The sequence below is a fragment of the Cherax quadricarinatus genome, chromosome 26 (genome assembly GCF_038502225.1).
Source record: "Cherax quadricarinatus isolate ZL_2023a chromosome 26, ASM3850222v1, whole genome shotgun sequence".
Lineage (NCBI taxonomy): Eukaryota > Metazoa > Arthropoda > Malacostraca > Decapoda > Parastacidae > Cherax > Cherax quadricarinatus.
This window is the reverse complement of record NC_091317.1, coordinates 21,429,398-21,444,971: the sequence shown is the minus strand read 5'-3', so window position 1 is coordinate 21,444,971 and position 15,574 is coordinate 21,429,398. Positions and strand designations below refer to the sequence as shown.

At 41.5% G+C, this 15,574-nt stretch overlaps 1 protein-coding gene across 6 annotated transcripts in view; it reads left to right on the top strand.

Annotated features, from left to right (window-relative positions):
- Positions 1 to 15,574, top strand: part of LOC128703097 (beta-1,3-galactosyltransferase 5-like) — a 120,506-nt gene that overhangs the window by 65,719 nt on the left and 39,213 nt on the right. The gene's annotated exons all lie outside the window — the stretch shown is intronic.

Sequence of the window (15,574 nt, the reverse complement as noted above, 5' to 3'; positions counted from 1 at the left end):
CCAGAATTCCTGATGTATAATTCATTTAATTAATAGGTCCAGAGCAACTTGTGGTTATGACAGTGGTAGGTATCGAAGGGGGACATTTTTGCGACCTAGGTGTCCCAAATTCCTACTTGTCTAACTGATAAATAATAGTTATCATTGTTCATTTACTGTTGTGTACATAATTATACATCCAAGTAAATGCAATTTTCCACATTTAATTTGCCCGTTGGTCCTTCTTGAACCGGAGGTAATTAGTGAAGTCATTAATTAATTAATTAATTAATAATTATATGTGAAATGACAGAAGGAGGTGGATGTTAAGTTCACAAATTTTCTGAATGTGTAGTGGATTATAATTATTACAATATTAATTTTGATAAGTCAAGTCTGGCTAAGTTTATATTAATTTGTATAATATTAATTTGATAAGACAATTCTGGCCAAGATTTATATCAGTGTATGTGTAATTGATAAGACAACTGTTGCTAATTATATTAATGTGTATAATATTAATTTTGCTATGCCAAATTCTGGCAAGGATTTATATTAATTTGTATAATAATTTTGATAAGCCAAGGTTGGCTAAAGGTTTGTATTAATGTACATTTAAAATTTATATATAAATTTCTTACATGTGTAATTGCTAAGCTCAAGTGTAGCTAACATTATTAATGTGTATTTAAAATTTATATTACAATTTTTTACATGTAATTGCTAAGCTCAAGTAGCTAGAATTTATTTAAAGGTAAGTTGTACTATTTACTTTTATAAAGTGAATAATTTAGTACATAATCAGTGTTATTAAGTTGAATTTAATACATTACATCATGGCTGAAAATGAGGAAATTAATATAGAAGACAAACATATGGAATATAGAGTAAAGAAAGCATCAATACAGGCTAGAAAGGGTCATGTAACCAAGGCATATAATAAGTGCTTGGAATTAATGAATCAAGAAACTGTGAATACTGATGATTTAAAATTGTATTTAGATGCTTTAGGGAATAGATATGATTCATACAAATTATATTACAACAAATATGAAGGAGATTTATTAGTAAACTGTGTAGATGGGACTGAAATAGATCTCATGATTAATCAGTATTATGAATTAGAGGAAAAGATTCTTTCTTGTAAAAGTCAGGCCTTGAATAAATTAAAATGTGTAAACCAGGCAGTTGGTCAGTCTGCCAACAAATAATATGTCTTTGCCAAAACTCCCAGAATTGTGTTTGCCTGTGTTTAATCCTGGAGAATATTGGGAGGAATTTTGGTAAATTTTTAAAGCAGCTGTGCATGACAGGAGTGACCTAGCCTGTGTAACTAAATTATTTTACCTCAAAGGACAGTGTGGAAAATTTTATAGGGGTGATTACCTTTATGTACCTCAACATTACATGCATACAAGTAAACTCATTGGGAGACAACAATATTGTTTACCGTAGTCACCCTGTGTAGACATGTGAGGAAACTTAACCACCCCTGGTCACGGCAGGTGGTTCCTTCGACCTCACAATCTTATCCATATCTATCCGAGACCAGTATGGATTGGATAGCACCCACAAGTACGGTGCTACTAATTAATTGTGGACTGTATAGATTATATTAGTGTAACTGAATGAAGGATGGGGGGGTAGGTTACACATGGATATATCCATCAAGGAGAAACACTTGTACATAATCTCACCACTTACCAGATATTCTCTGGTGGTCACTTGATGTAGCTGGATCACTCATAACCTATCCAATTACAACATACCTAACTGGCCAGTATCATTCTGCTATAACTAGAAAAGTTACTTAACTGTGGGTGATTGATACTCCTTATTTCCTCCATTCACCATCTCATTTCGATGTCCTGCTACACCGACACGGTTCTTATTCCAGCAGGACGAGGTATCCGTTGGTTTGTCCCGGTTTAGAAGTCGTGATTCCATAAAACTTCGCTATCCTCGGGACGAGAACCACGCGTTCACTCGTAGCAGGGCGATTTATTTCACTTCCCGCATTCTCTTAACTTAATGTTATTATCACTGATTACATTACCATTCACAAGACGATTTAACGTCTCATAATTATTATACACATTAGAGGTCACTCCATTAAGATCTGAGACCGATGAGTGAGGATTAACTCACGGGTAATTTCAGCTGGACACATTCCATGGCAGCGCACTCGTCACACCTGGTCTTACTATTATCCACTCATTTTACCACTTTATTACGGTGGTCACGTAAATCACGTTCCCTCACTCTTCACCAGGAACAGTTACGACACTTCCTATTAGGAAGTGAGGCCTATATTAATCCTTAGGCCGCCGTGAATGCCAATTTCCTGATCCCATGTTTCACAGCTTCCTCACTACCTTCAAAAAACTGCCGCCTCTCCCATGCCCCGAGTCGACCTCTACCCCCGCACATCTGCGCATGCGCAAAGGGAACTCTTGGTTCTATCCTATTGTCAAATACATTTTTGACTCCTATCGACACATTAAACACCTATTAGGCACTATAGTTTCGGAAAATTAAAATATTTTCCACACTGCGGCCGGGCGGAGGTCGTTGCTAGTCGACTTACATAACAGAACGTTTGTGAATGGGAAGAATTTTTCGTGCTCTAGAGGTTAAAATTAGGCTGACACCTCTCAAATAGGAGGCAAAATTGTTGGATGTGCATTCCTGCATAATTTGAGTATCAGGCGACTGGATAACACAGCTCCAGGAACCTCAGATAAGTCTGTTTATGTTTAATTCTGGCCAGTAATTTCATAAATTTAGACAGTGAGGTTTTCTGGGTACAATACACATTAATCTCCAGTCAAATTGGTGAGTGATATTAAGATATATTTTCCTTCTGTTATGTAATTGTGTATTTATATATAATCATTTTTTAATTTAATATACAGTCCACAAATTTATATATTTACCAGAATTCCTGATGTATAATTCATTTAATTAATAGGTCCAGAGCAACTTGTGGTTATGACTGTGGTAGGTATCGAAGGGGGACATTTTTGCGACCTAGGTGTCCCAAATTCCTACTTGTCTAACTGATAAATAATAGTTATCTTTGTTCATTTACTGTTGTGTATGTAATTATACATCCAAGTAAATGCAATTTTCCACAAGGATACTGTTAAAATATTTGACAATAGGCAGATAGTTTTACCAGGTACGGCACTGGAATAAAGTTGACATTTGTTGAAAGTTGATCGTATATGATCTTGTAATTAATTGCAATGAGATGCGTGAAATTTGCGTTGAGATTTCTTTTCAAACACTCTGGTCAAGATAAAAATGGGTTTGAAAACCACTGGCTTACCAGTGCTGGGATTAGTGGTTAGTGTCACGGGTGGACCATGGAAACAGCGACCACTGGTCTGCGTGTAATTATTATTATAATCAAAAAGAAGCGCTAAGCCACAAGGGATATACAGCGCTGCTGGTCTGCGTGTAATGAAAAATGGTAGAAAGCAAAAACACCATACGCACAATATGGAGTGCACGATAATGTATTGAAAGCCTCTGCCTGAGAGGCTCAAGAAGGCCTTTTTTTTATCCACTTGTCGCTAGGAGTTTTTATTGACCTAAGAAAAGCTTTTGACACAGTAGACCACGGCATCCTACTCCACAAACTTGGCCATTATGGTATAAGAGGCCATGCGCTTGCATATTTCAAATCCTACCTTACTAATAGGTATCAGTATGTCACCAGCCTCATCAACACGGCCACTTGATACTGAAGTTCCGCAGGGAAGTGTCCTTGGACCCCTGCTCTTCCTCATTTACATCAATGATCTTCCAAACGTATCCCAACACCCGAAACCCCATTCTCTTTGCTGACGACACGACTTAAGTAAGTTTATTCAGGTATACACAAATACAGTTACATAGAATTATCATACGTAGCAGCATATGTGTAGATTTTTTATTTAGATTTTGCCACCGAAGTGGCTAGTTTATTGTGCACCCCATATCCATCCTGTGGACGGTAGCGCGAGAGCATATGGATACACAAAAGGCCTAGGAACTAGGCCCCAAAGGGTTAACAGGAATACATATGGATTTATATCTACATATCTGTAGTCACTTATCTGTTACAAGCAAATTTAGGAAATTTGCTTAGTATATCTGGTATCTTATTTTCATTAATAAGATATCTTGACATGTCACATAGGTTATTATACTGTCTGTCTCTGTATTCCTCAATAAGTGGACAATTAAGCACATAGTGTTCAAGAGAGTGACCATATGCCTGATCACATAATTTACATTTAGTTTGATCATCATCTGTGTGTCTCCCAAACTGCCAGAAGTACTTGTAACCAAGCCTAAGCCTGGCCACTACAACATCAGTCAGTCTGTTCACATTGCAAGTTGCTCCATAAACATACTTATCTACGTTCATGTTATCATAGTGGGTTATAGCTCTACTCAGGCTTCTAACTGCATTCCTATAACAATCATTTTCATTATTTACTTCTCTCCTAATATTATTCCTAATGCTAGACACAGTTATTCCAAAGTTATATTCTACATTCTCCTTCTGGGTACTCTTCTTGGCTAACATATCAAGTTTATCATGAAGGAGTAATCCAATGTGTGATGGGATGCATAGCAATTGTACATTAATTCCTTTGTCCCTAATTTTTAAGTATCTATACCTGGCTTCCCCAATGAGCATGTTGTTGGAGTCATTATATGAGCCAAGAGCCTTCAATGATGACAGAATCAGTGATGATGATAGAGTCAAGCTCAGTATCATAGGTTAGCTTTAGCGCCATTAGGATTGCAAAAAATTCAGTTTGCAGTGTAGACGCCCAGTTGTTAATTCTTATGCCTAACTCAATAAATTTATTATCGTTCTTAACTAGGAAGGTGGCAACAAGAGCAGATGCAGCCCTGCCAGAAGACTCCTGTTTAGATCCATCAGTGTATATAACTTGTGATAACTTGTTACTACCAGCTAGGTGAGAAATTTCTTCTTGAGCAGTTGCTCTAACAAGAGATTTAAGGAAGGGATTACTAGCAATGAGCTTCTTGGGAGGGACTTGTAGGTATGTGATATTAAATGAACACATCTTCCATGGAAGGGTGAAATGCTCTTGTTGCCTACAGTGATACAGTTCACGCAGGTTATAAAACTTAATGCAATTGCACGTTTTCACAATCCATTTAGATCTGTGTATTTACCTCTAGACACTTGGTAAGATTCACTGTGACAGTGTCTGGTTCGTTTCTCAACATTCTAATACCGAGTACAGTGTTAATTTCAATACTAGAAATACCAAGCTCCTTCCTCATGTTAAGAACTTTTGTAGATCTGGGACAGCCAAGAATAATCCTGAGAGCTTCATTTTGCATTAACTCCAAGGGTCGGAGAGAACTTTCTCTAGCTAATATCAACATGGGAGCAGCATAATCAATTAAGGACCTAACATAGGCTATGTACATCATTCTCACGATTCTCACATTAGCACCATAGTTGGGATTGTAGCCAGCAACAGCTTTGAGAGCATTTAGCCTAGCTTTACATTTCTTGTTTAGTTGTGGTATAGTGGATTTGTTAAAGGGTACATCTACACCAAGATATCTGTAAGTTTTAACGTAGCTAATGATTTCACCCTGCAAATAGATGGGTGGGGGATGTCGTTTGCTTGTTAATATCTTTGTTTTAGAGGAAGATATTATGAGGCCTAGTCGATTACAAATTGCTTGAACTTCATTAAGAATGGTATTCATCTTCTTATGCCCTGTTGTATGGATCATGATATCATCAGCATAGCTTATAGCTATATGTTTAGGTGAGACAGGTAGAGCATTTAGGAGAGCATTAATCAGAATATTAAATAGCATGGGACTAAGAACTCCTCCCTGCGGTGTACCTAAAGACATTGCTTTAGAATCACTTCTGAAGCCTTGGTAAAGGACAGAGGATACTCTATTTGACAGGTATCCTATTATCCAGCAGAGTAAGCTACCACCAATATTCATTTTGGCTAGTTCATGTAGTATAACGGTTCTGTTCGCAATATCAAATGCAGATTTTAGATCAAGAAAAGTGGTAAAACTAGTAGAGGTGTGTGCAGTGAGAAAGGTGGAAATACAGTTCTGCACACTTTTACCTTTCATGAACCCATAGAGGTAGGGGGAAAGTTGGTGTCTGATTCTGTAGTACAATCTGTTAAGCATCATTCTTTCAAAAGTTTTACAAAGACAACTAGTTAAGGAGATCGGCCTAAATGTATCAGGCTGTTGGGGCTTAGGGATAGGCACAATGAGACTATTGGTCCAGGAAGTAGGAAGAACGCCCTCAATGTAACTGAGATTATACAGTGCCAACAAAGGGTTATCAGGTTAGGTAGAGAACCTAGGATAACTCAAAAAAGTCAGAGTGACTTATTTCCATTGGGGTCCTTATGTCATCTCTCACCCTAATCTTGCCACCCTCATCACCATTGTTAATGAGGAGCTGCTCAAAATTTCAACTTGGATGACAGCCAATAAACTTACACTTAACACTGACAAAACCTACTATATTATGTTTGGTAGCAGAGCAGGTGCTGCGCAACTTAACATTAAGATCGACAGCACTCTAATTGCCAGATATAATAAGGGCAAATTCCTAGGCCTATACCTCGACAACAACCTGAATTTCAGCACCCATATCCAACACATATCAAAAAAAAAAAGTATCCAAAACAGTTGGGATCCTCTCCAAGATACGATACTACGTGAGGCAAAATGCCCTTCTCACACTATACCATTCACTCATCCATACCTCACCTATGCTATTTGCGCTTGGGGATCAGCTGCAGCAATACACTTAAAGCCAATAATAACTCAACAAAAAGCTGCAATAAGAATAATCACTAATTCCCATTCCTGGCAACCCCTCCCCACTCTTCATAGATCTAAACTTACTCCCTGTTCAGAACATCCACACTTACTACTGTGCAATCTACATATACAGGACCTTAAATTCCAATATTAACCTTGACTTAAAATGCTTTCTTGATAGTTGTGACAGGACCCACAGGCATAACACCAGACACAAACATCTCTACGACATTCCCCGTGTCCGACTAAACCTTTACAAAAAATCAATGTATGTCAAAGGCCCTAAAATCTGGAACACCCTACCTGAAAACTCTAGAACTGCAAACACATTCATCACCTTCAAAACTACCGTTAGAAAACATCTTATCTCCCTGATACACCCCGTCAACTAACTACATGTAAACCACCTGGTGGTTCACACTTACACTCACTCATTTGACTATAAGCACAGAAATACGTATCTTAATCTTAAAGTGATGATTCCTAACTAGTCATAAGTTTGCCTGTGATACTCCAATACAGAAACTATGTATTGTGCCAAAACAAAAGCATTCACGTATTGTGCCAAAACAAAAGCATTCACATTGCTAAACTCACAAACTAGTATTTGTCACTTAGTATTTAGTCCTTTAGTATTTAATCAACTTACTCCACAATTTGTTATAATTTAGGGTTAAGAATTAATCTAAGTCTGCCCGAAATGCCTAGCCATGCTAGGTGTGCTAGTGGCCCCCTCTGTAATTAGTATTTTACTACATGTAAACCACACAATAACCAAAATCTGTAAACCCTGCATTGTAATCCTTATAGAGAATAAACTTTGATTTGATTTGATCAGGATCCTGAAGCACTCGTAGACATGCTTATCGAAACCTCACATAGGTGGAATAATAAATCTTATTTGTTACACTGGCATATTTAAATTAGCCTTCCGAGACGTGCGTAGTGAAATGTTAAATTATTGTAGAAAGGAAGTGTTAAAGCTGTGTGGATGATGCAGTGCTGCTTTTTGGGGTTAGCGGAATTGAGGGTTAGTGTTAAAACACACTAATATAAGTTAGTCTCTGTGTAAAGTGACTGTGTGCGAGGTGATCAGGTAATACGCATGTAAGAGCAGTGCAAGCGAATTCTGCGTGTTCTGTGATAGGTTGTTGTGGCCTCCGAGGCAATCTACCATCCTTCCTTAAGAACTTTTTAACTGACAGACATTTCCGTGTTCGAGTCAGTAATGTTCTTTGCCTGGACTTCGTCCAAGCTGAAGGTGTCCCTCAGGGATGTGTTCTAAGCACAACACTTTTTCTCCTTGCTATAAATGATTTGACCTCTGTTCTTCCACCCAATACTTGGTCATCACTCTGTTTGTAGATGAATGGTTCAGAGAACCGACATGTTGATAAATTAGACACATGTGCAACTCTTGGGTATCTTTATTGTGGAAACGTTTCACCACACAGTGGCTTCATCAGTCCGTACGTAGGAGAAACTTGAAGAACAGGAGGAGAATGAGGTAATCAGTCCCTCAACCTTGAGTCGATGTGTTCAGTCCATCAATCTATTCAAGATTGATGGACTGAACACATCGACTCAAGGTTGAGGGACTGATTACCTCATTCTCCTCCCGTTCTTCAAGTTCAGTCCATCAGTCTATTCAAGATTGATGGACTGAACACATCGACTCAAGGTTGAGGGACTGATTACCTCATTCTCCTCCTGTTCTTCAAGTTTCTCCTACGTACGGACTGATGAAGCCACTGTGTGGTGAAACGTTTCCACAATAAAGATACCCAAGAGTTGCACATGTGTCTAATTTATCATCACTCTATGTTGATGACTTCGCTATTGCTTGTGCAGGCGCTGACTGTCATCTCATTGCAGTCTATCTCCAGCATGCGGTCGACCGTGTTTCCACTTGGGCCACCACGCATGGGTTTAAATTTTCAAGTACCAAAACTCACCAAATTACTTTCACTAGACGCTCTGTCATCTCCGATCATCCTTTGTATCTCTATGGCTCCCGTATCCCCGAACGTGATACAGTCAGGTTTCTAGGCCTTCTCTTTGACCGTAGGTTATCCTGGAAACCTCACATTACCTCTCTGAAGGCAACTTGTCACAGCCGGCTAAACCTTCTTAAAACCCTTGCTCATCTTTCCTGGGGAGCTGATCGTCGAACTCTGCTTCGCCTACATTCAGCCCTCGTTTTATCGAAACTCGATTATGGTGACCAGATTTATTCAGCGGCCTCTCCTGCTACTCTCTCTAGCCTTAACTCTATCCATCACCAAGGCTTACGTTTGTGCCTTGGTGCTTTTCGCTCTTCCACTGTTGAGAGCCTCTATACAGAAGCAAATGTTCCATCCTTGTCTGATCGCCGTGATGCCCATTGCCTTCGTTACTATGTACGCTCTCACGATCTCCACAATCCTTCCATTTATAGAATGATCACCGATATTAGTAGACATTCTTTATTCGTTCGCCGCCCCTGTTTGCTCCGTCCCTTTTCTCTTCGCCTACATTCACTCTTGTCTTCCCTTCAGTTACCACCTTTATATGTTCATGTAGCATCTCACTTTTCCCTACCCCCCTGGGAAGTTCCAGCTGTTCGGGTCTGTTCTTTCTCTCTCCCGTGCTCGAAAGCTCAACTGCCTACGGTGGCTTCCCGCTCTCTTTTTCTTGATCACTTCCACTCCCATTTTCATGCCATCGCTGTGTACACAGATGGCTCTAAGTCTTCAGACGGCGTCGGATTCGCAGCAGTGTTTCCGGACAGCGTCGTGCGGGGGCATTTACTATCTTCGGCTAGCATTTTTACTGCTGAATTGTGCCATTCTTACAGCCCTTATTCGTATCGCATCTATGCCTGTGTCATCATTTGTGGTAGTCTCCGACTCCCTTAGTGCTCTACAGGCTATACGAAAATTTGATACATCTCACCCCCTAGTTCTCCGTATCCAACTTTGGCTACGCCGTATCTCTACGAAGCATAAAGATATTATTTTTTGTTGGGTCCCTGGTCATGTCGACGTACAGGGCAATGAACAGGCAGACACTGCTGCGCGGTCAGCAGTACATGACCTACCAATTTCCAATAGAGGTGTTCCATTTCTGGACTATTTTGCTGCAATAGCTACCCACCTTCACGCCCGTTGGCAACAACGTTGGTCAACTCTGCTTGGTAACAAACTTCATTCTATTAAACCGAGCATAGGTTACTGGCCGTCTTCTTGTCATCAGTGCCGTGGTTGGGAGACCACTCTCTCCCGTCTTCGCATTGGCCACATTCATCTTACTCACGGGTATCTCATGGAGAGGCACCCTGTACCTCTCTGTGAGCAGTGTCAAGTTCCTGTATCGATTAGCCACATTCTGTTAGACTGCCCTCTCTATCAACGAGCATGCAGAATTTACCTCCAACGCCGTCTTCGTTCTACTACTCTCTCTTTACCTTCCCTTCTTGCTGATGGACCCTCCTTTAATCCTGACTCTCTCACTGACTTCTTGACAACGACTGATTTACGCACTCCCCTCAGCCCTTTCTAGCTCAGTCTCTTGCTGCCCTTTACCCTTTCACCATCCACTGCTCTGCTGTTATCCGTAACCTATTACTCATCCACCTCCCTTTTGCCACCTGATGCCCTCGCTTCCTTCCTGCCCTGCAGCGCTGTATAGCCCTTGTGGTTTAGCGCTTCTTTTTGATTATAATAATAATGTGATAGGTTGTGTGATTCATAGCATTGCTCGATGTATACTACTAGCATTCCTCTGCAGAGTACCTTTGTAACTTGTCATGATTGTGACCAGACTTACCTGGAGTTCATTACTTTTGTAAATTGTGAGTTCATTACCTTTGTAAATTGTGAGTTCATTACCTTTGTAAATTGTGAGTTCATTACCTCTGTAACTTGCTCAGCTGTCAAAACTTTGGAGTCCAGTCCCTGGACCAATTATGTACCTCTGTAATCTTTTGACTACCGCCCACAGGATGGGTATGGGGTGCATAATAAACATATTAAACTAAACTAACCTCTGCAGAGAGGTGCCCGAAGTCAATCCATGTGGTATTTGTGAGTCATGTGTTCCATTCATAGTAGTGATGGCAAGCAGATGGCCAGGAACCTAGTTGCTAGTTTATAGAAAATAAATTTTACTCTAGCTTGATCCAGCGTTGTCGAAGGTGCTGAGAGTACTGGAAAATAATCTGAGATTAGAAGATCGTTAATGGCTCACATAGCATCTGTTCGTTGCTCTGAGCATGTGTTCAGGGCCAAAGCAGAAAACTAATTTGTGTTAAGAGATGACATAACCATTGAAATGTACTAGGTACGATGGCGTGTAGGAATTAATATTTCTGGCTATCTTGTTGTGAACTTCCTGTCTGAAATAACGAACGATAAGGTAGTGTTGCAATGTGCTCGTTAAGAGTGCATAAAACTCTGCAGTGAAAATGCTGATTGCCTCTAGTAAATGTCCCATGGGATATTTTTATTTATTTATTATCACACTGGCCGATTCCCACCAAGGCAGGGTGGCCCGAAAAAGAAAAACTTTCACTATCATTCACTCCATCACTGTCTTGCCAGAAGGGTGCTTTACACTACAGTTTTTAAACTGCAACATTTACACCCCTCCTTCAGAGTGCAGGCACTGTACTTCCCATCTCCAGGACTCAAGTCCGGCCTGCCGGTTTCCCTGAACCCCTTCATAAATGTTACTTTGCTCACATTCCAACAGCACGTCAAGTATTAAAAGCCATTTGTCTCCATTTGCTCCTATCAAACACGCTCACGCATGCCTGCTGGAAGTCCAAGCCCCTCGCACACAAAACCTCCTTTAACCCCTCCCTCCAACCTTTCCTAGGCCGACCCCTACCCCGCCTTCCTTCCACTACAGACTGATACACTCTTGAAGTCACTGTTTCGCTCCATTCTCTCTACATGTCCGAACCACCTCAACAACCCTTCCTCAGCCCTCTGGACAACAGTTTTGGTAATCCCGCTCCTCCTCCTAACTTCCAAACTACGAATTCTCTGCATTATATTCACACCACACATTGCCCTCAGACATGACATCTCCACTGCCTCCAGCCTTCTCCTCGCTGCAACATTCATCACCCATGCTTCACACCCATATAAGAGTGTTGGTAAAACTATACTCTCATACATTTCCCTCTTTGCCTCCAAAGACAAAGTTCTTTGTCTCCACAGACTCCTAAGTGCACCACTCACCCTTTTCCCCTCATCGATTCTATGATTCACCTCATCTTTCATAGACCCATCCGCTGACACGTCCACTCCCAAATATCTGAATACATTCACCTCCTCCATACTCTCTCCCTCCAATCAGATATCCAATCTTTCATCACCTAATCTTTTTGTTATCCTCATAACCTTACTCTTTCCTGTATTCACTTTTAATTTTCTTCTTTTGCACACCCTACCAAATTCATCCACCAATCTCTGCAACTTCTCTTCAGACTCTCCCAAGAGCATGGTGTCATCAGCAAAGAGCAACTGTGACAACTCCCACTTTATGTGTGATTCTTTATCTTTTAACTCTTTAGTTTAATATGTTTATTATGCACCCCATACCCATCCTGTGGGCGGTAGTCAAAAGATTACAGAGGTACATAATTGGTCCAGGGACTGGACTCCAAAGTTTTGATAGCTGAGCAAGTTACAGAGGTAATGAACTCACAATTTACAAAGGTAATGAACTCACAATTTACAAAGGTAATGAACTCCAGGTAAGTCTGGTCACAATCATGACAAGTTACAAAGGTATTTACAGATTACAGAGGTACGTAATGGGTCCAGGGACTGGGCCCCCAAAGTTTTGATAGCTGAACTAGGTACAAAGGTAATGAGCTCACAAGTTACAAAGGTAATGAATTCTGTAGAATGGTTACTTACGTTTATACTTTGGCTACAATCATGAACAAATTATAGAGTAATGAGCAATTCACACTTCCACACCCGGTCACAACTGTAATGAGTTATTGGTGCAAATATTGATTGTTGAGTCACACACACCACACACACACACACACACACACACACACACACACACACACACACACACACACACACACACACACACACACACACACACACACACACACTTTAGTTTAATATCTTTATGCACCCCATACCCATCCTGTGGGCGGTAGTCAAAAGATTACAAAGGTACATAATGGGTCCAGTGACTGGACCCCAAAGTTATGATAGCTGAACTAGTTACAAAGGTAATGAACTCCAGGTAGATCTGGTCACTAATCATGGCAAGTTACAGAGGTAATGAATCAGCTTCACTCCTATACATGGTTACAGTCATGAACAAATTACAAAGTAATGAACCACTGATACGTCCACACCTGGTCACAATTGTAATGAGTTATAAATACAAATATTAAGTGGATCATACACCCACACTAGCGCGCGCGCGCACATACACACACGAGGGCGCACGCACGGACATGTGCACACGAGCGTACAAATATATGCATACACACAAGGACGCACACCCACACACACACACCCACACACACACACACCAACACCCACACACACACACCCTCACACACACCCACACACACACCCTCACACACACCCACACACACACACCCACACACACACACACACACACACACACGCACACACACACCCACACACGCACACACACACCCACACACGCACACACACACACACACACGCACACACACACACACACACCCTCACACACACCCGCACACACACCCTCACACACACCCACACACACGCACACACACACACACACACACACACGCACACACACACCACACACGTGAAGCAGTATCGCTAAATAGTGCTCCCAGGGTTTAGCGTTTTAGTGGCTGTCCTAAGATATTATTAGCGGTCATCGTACGTGAGTGAATCAGTGAACATACCTACAAGAGTGTAATAGCTTCCAAGAGTGCGAATAATGTGATAGGATCAAGAATTTTACAATTTAAATTTGAATGAAATTTGAGTGAGGGAGCTGATCAGGCTACTGGCCGCAGTGTTGACACAAAATATCCAAACAGTTAATTGGGTTAACGGTGTGATCTGAAATATTAACAAATACATATGTTGGTTGATTATAGCAGCAGTGTAGTGATAAGGTCATAAAAGAGTGATTAAGTAAATACTGAAAGTAAGAAAAAATTAGTCAATCCCCAGCTGTTGGTGTTGTGAAGGTAGCTAACATCATCAGACTTGTTATGACCATAATACTGTACTAAAGAAAAAAGAGGGAATACCAAGTCTTAAAAGAAAAAGAAAATAAAAACTTGAATGTATGATAAAGTTCCTGAAGGAGTTACAAATTGAAGGAGTTGATATCAGCCGACCAGCAGGAACCTCCATTGTTGTGCAGACGACATCACTTGCCTATTTGTGGTTAATTTTGGTTAGTGTCTAAAGTCTCAGTGTCTCGCCCTGCTGGTTGTATGCTATACCATCTCTCTCTCCCTATTTCAGTACCAGGAGATAGATAGTGGTTAGTAAATTATCTAAATATCGCCAGGTAAACTCCAGAAGTTGTGTAGCCTAGTGAACCCCCCCCCCCCCGTTTTTCTGAGGGACAAGCTAGTAAACAAGTACGCACATACAAACACACGTGTGCACCCGTAATTATTGTTATAATAAACAGTATATATTAATAAGGAATTGAGTGAGAAAAAATAATCCTATAATCTTCAAAAAGTAAAGTAGCGTAGTGTGCGGAGATCTGGGCCGGGAGAGTACCGGTGAACCAACAACAATAACAAATAGTGTTAACGTAACCCCCCCCCCCTCTTTTTCAAAGAACAAGCTAGTAAACACACACACACACAAACACAAGTGTACGCAATTAATATTATATAGTATATATTAGTGCATATTAATAAGGAATTGATTGGGAAAATTTTTTTTTTATAATCTTCAAAAGAGTAGCGTAGCCTAGTGTGCGCACGCACACCCACACACCCACACACCCACACACACCCACACACCCACACACACCCACACACACACACACACACACACACACCCACACACACACACACACCCACCCCCCACACACACCCCCACACCCCCCCACACACACCCACCCACCCACACACACCCACACACCCACCCACACACACCCACACACCCACCAACACCCACCCACACACACACCCACCCGCACACTCACCCACCCACAACCCCCCCACACCCCCCCCACACACACACCCACCCACACCCACACACACCCATACACACACCAACACCCACACACACACACCCACACACCCACACACACCCACACACACACCAACACACACACACAAACGCACACACACACACACCCAAACACACACCCACCCACACACACACCCACACACCCACCCACACACCCATCCACACACCCACCCACACACCCACCCACACACTCACCCACACCCCCCCCCCACCCCCCCACAAACACACACACGCAACACACAACACACACACAATACACACACACACACACACACACACACACACACACACACACACACATATTGCCAGACTCACACATACACTCCCCCCCCTCCCCCACCGACATCTCACTCCTTCACCTGATCCCTCCCCTCCCTCTTTCACCCATCCCCCTCCCCACCTCTCCCTCTCCCACTCACCCACTTACCACTTGATTCACTCTCCTTCCCACTCCCCCTCCCCACTACTCTCCCATATAGCCACAGTTCCTCCTCTACCTCCCC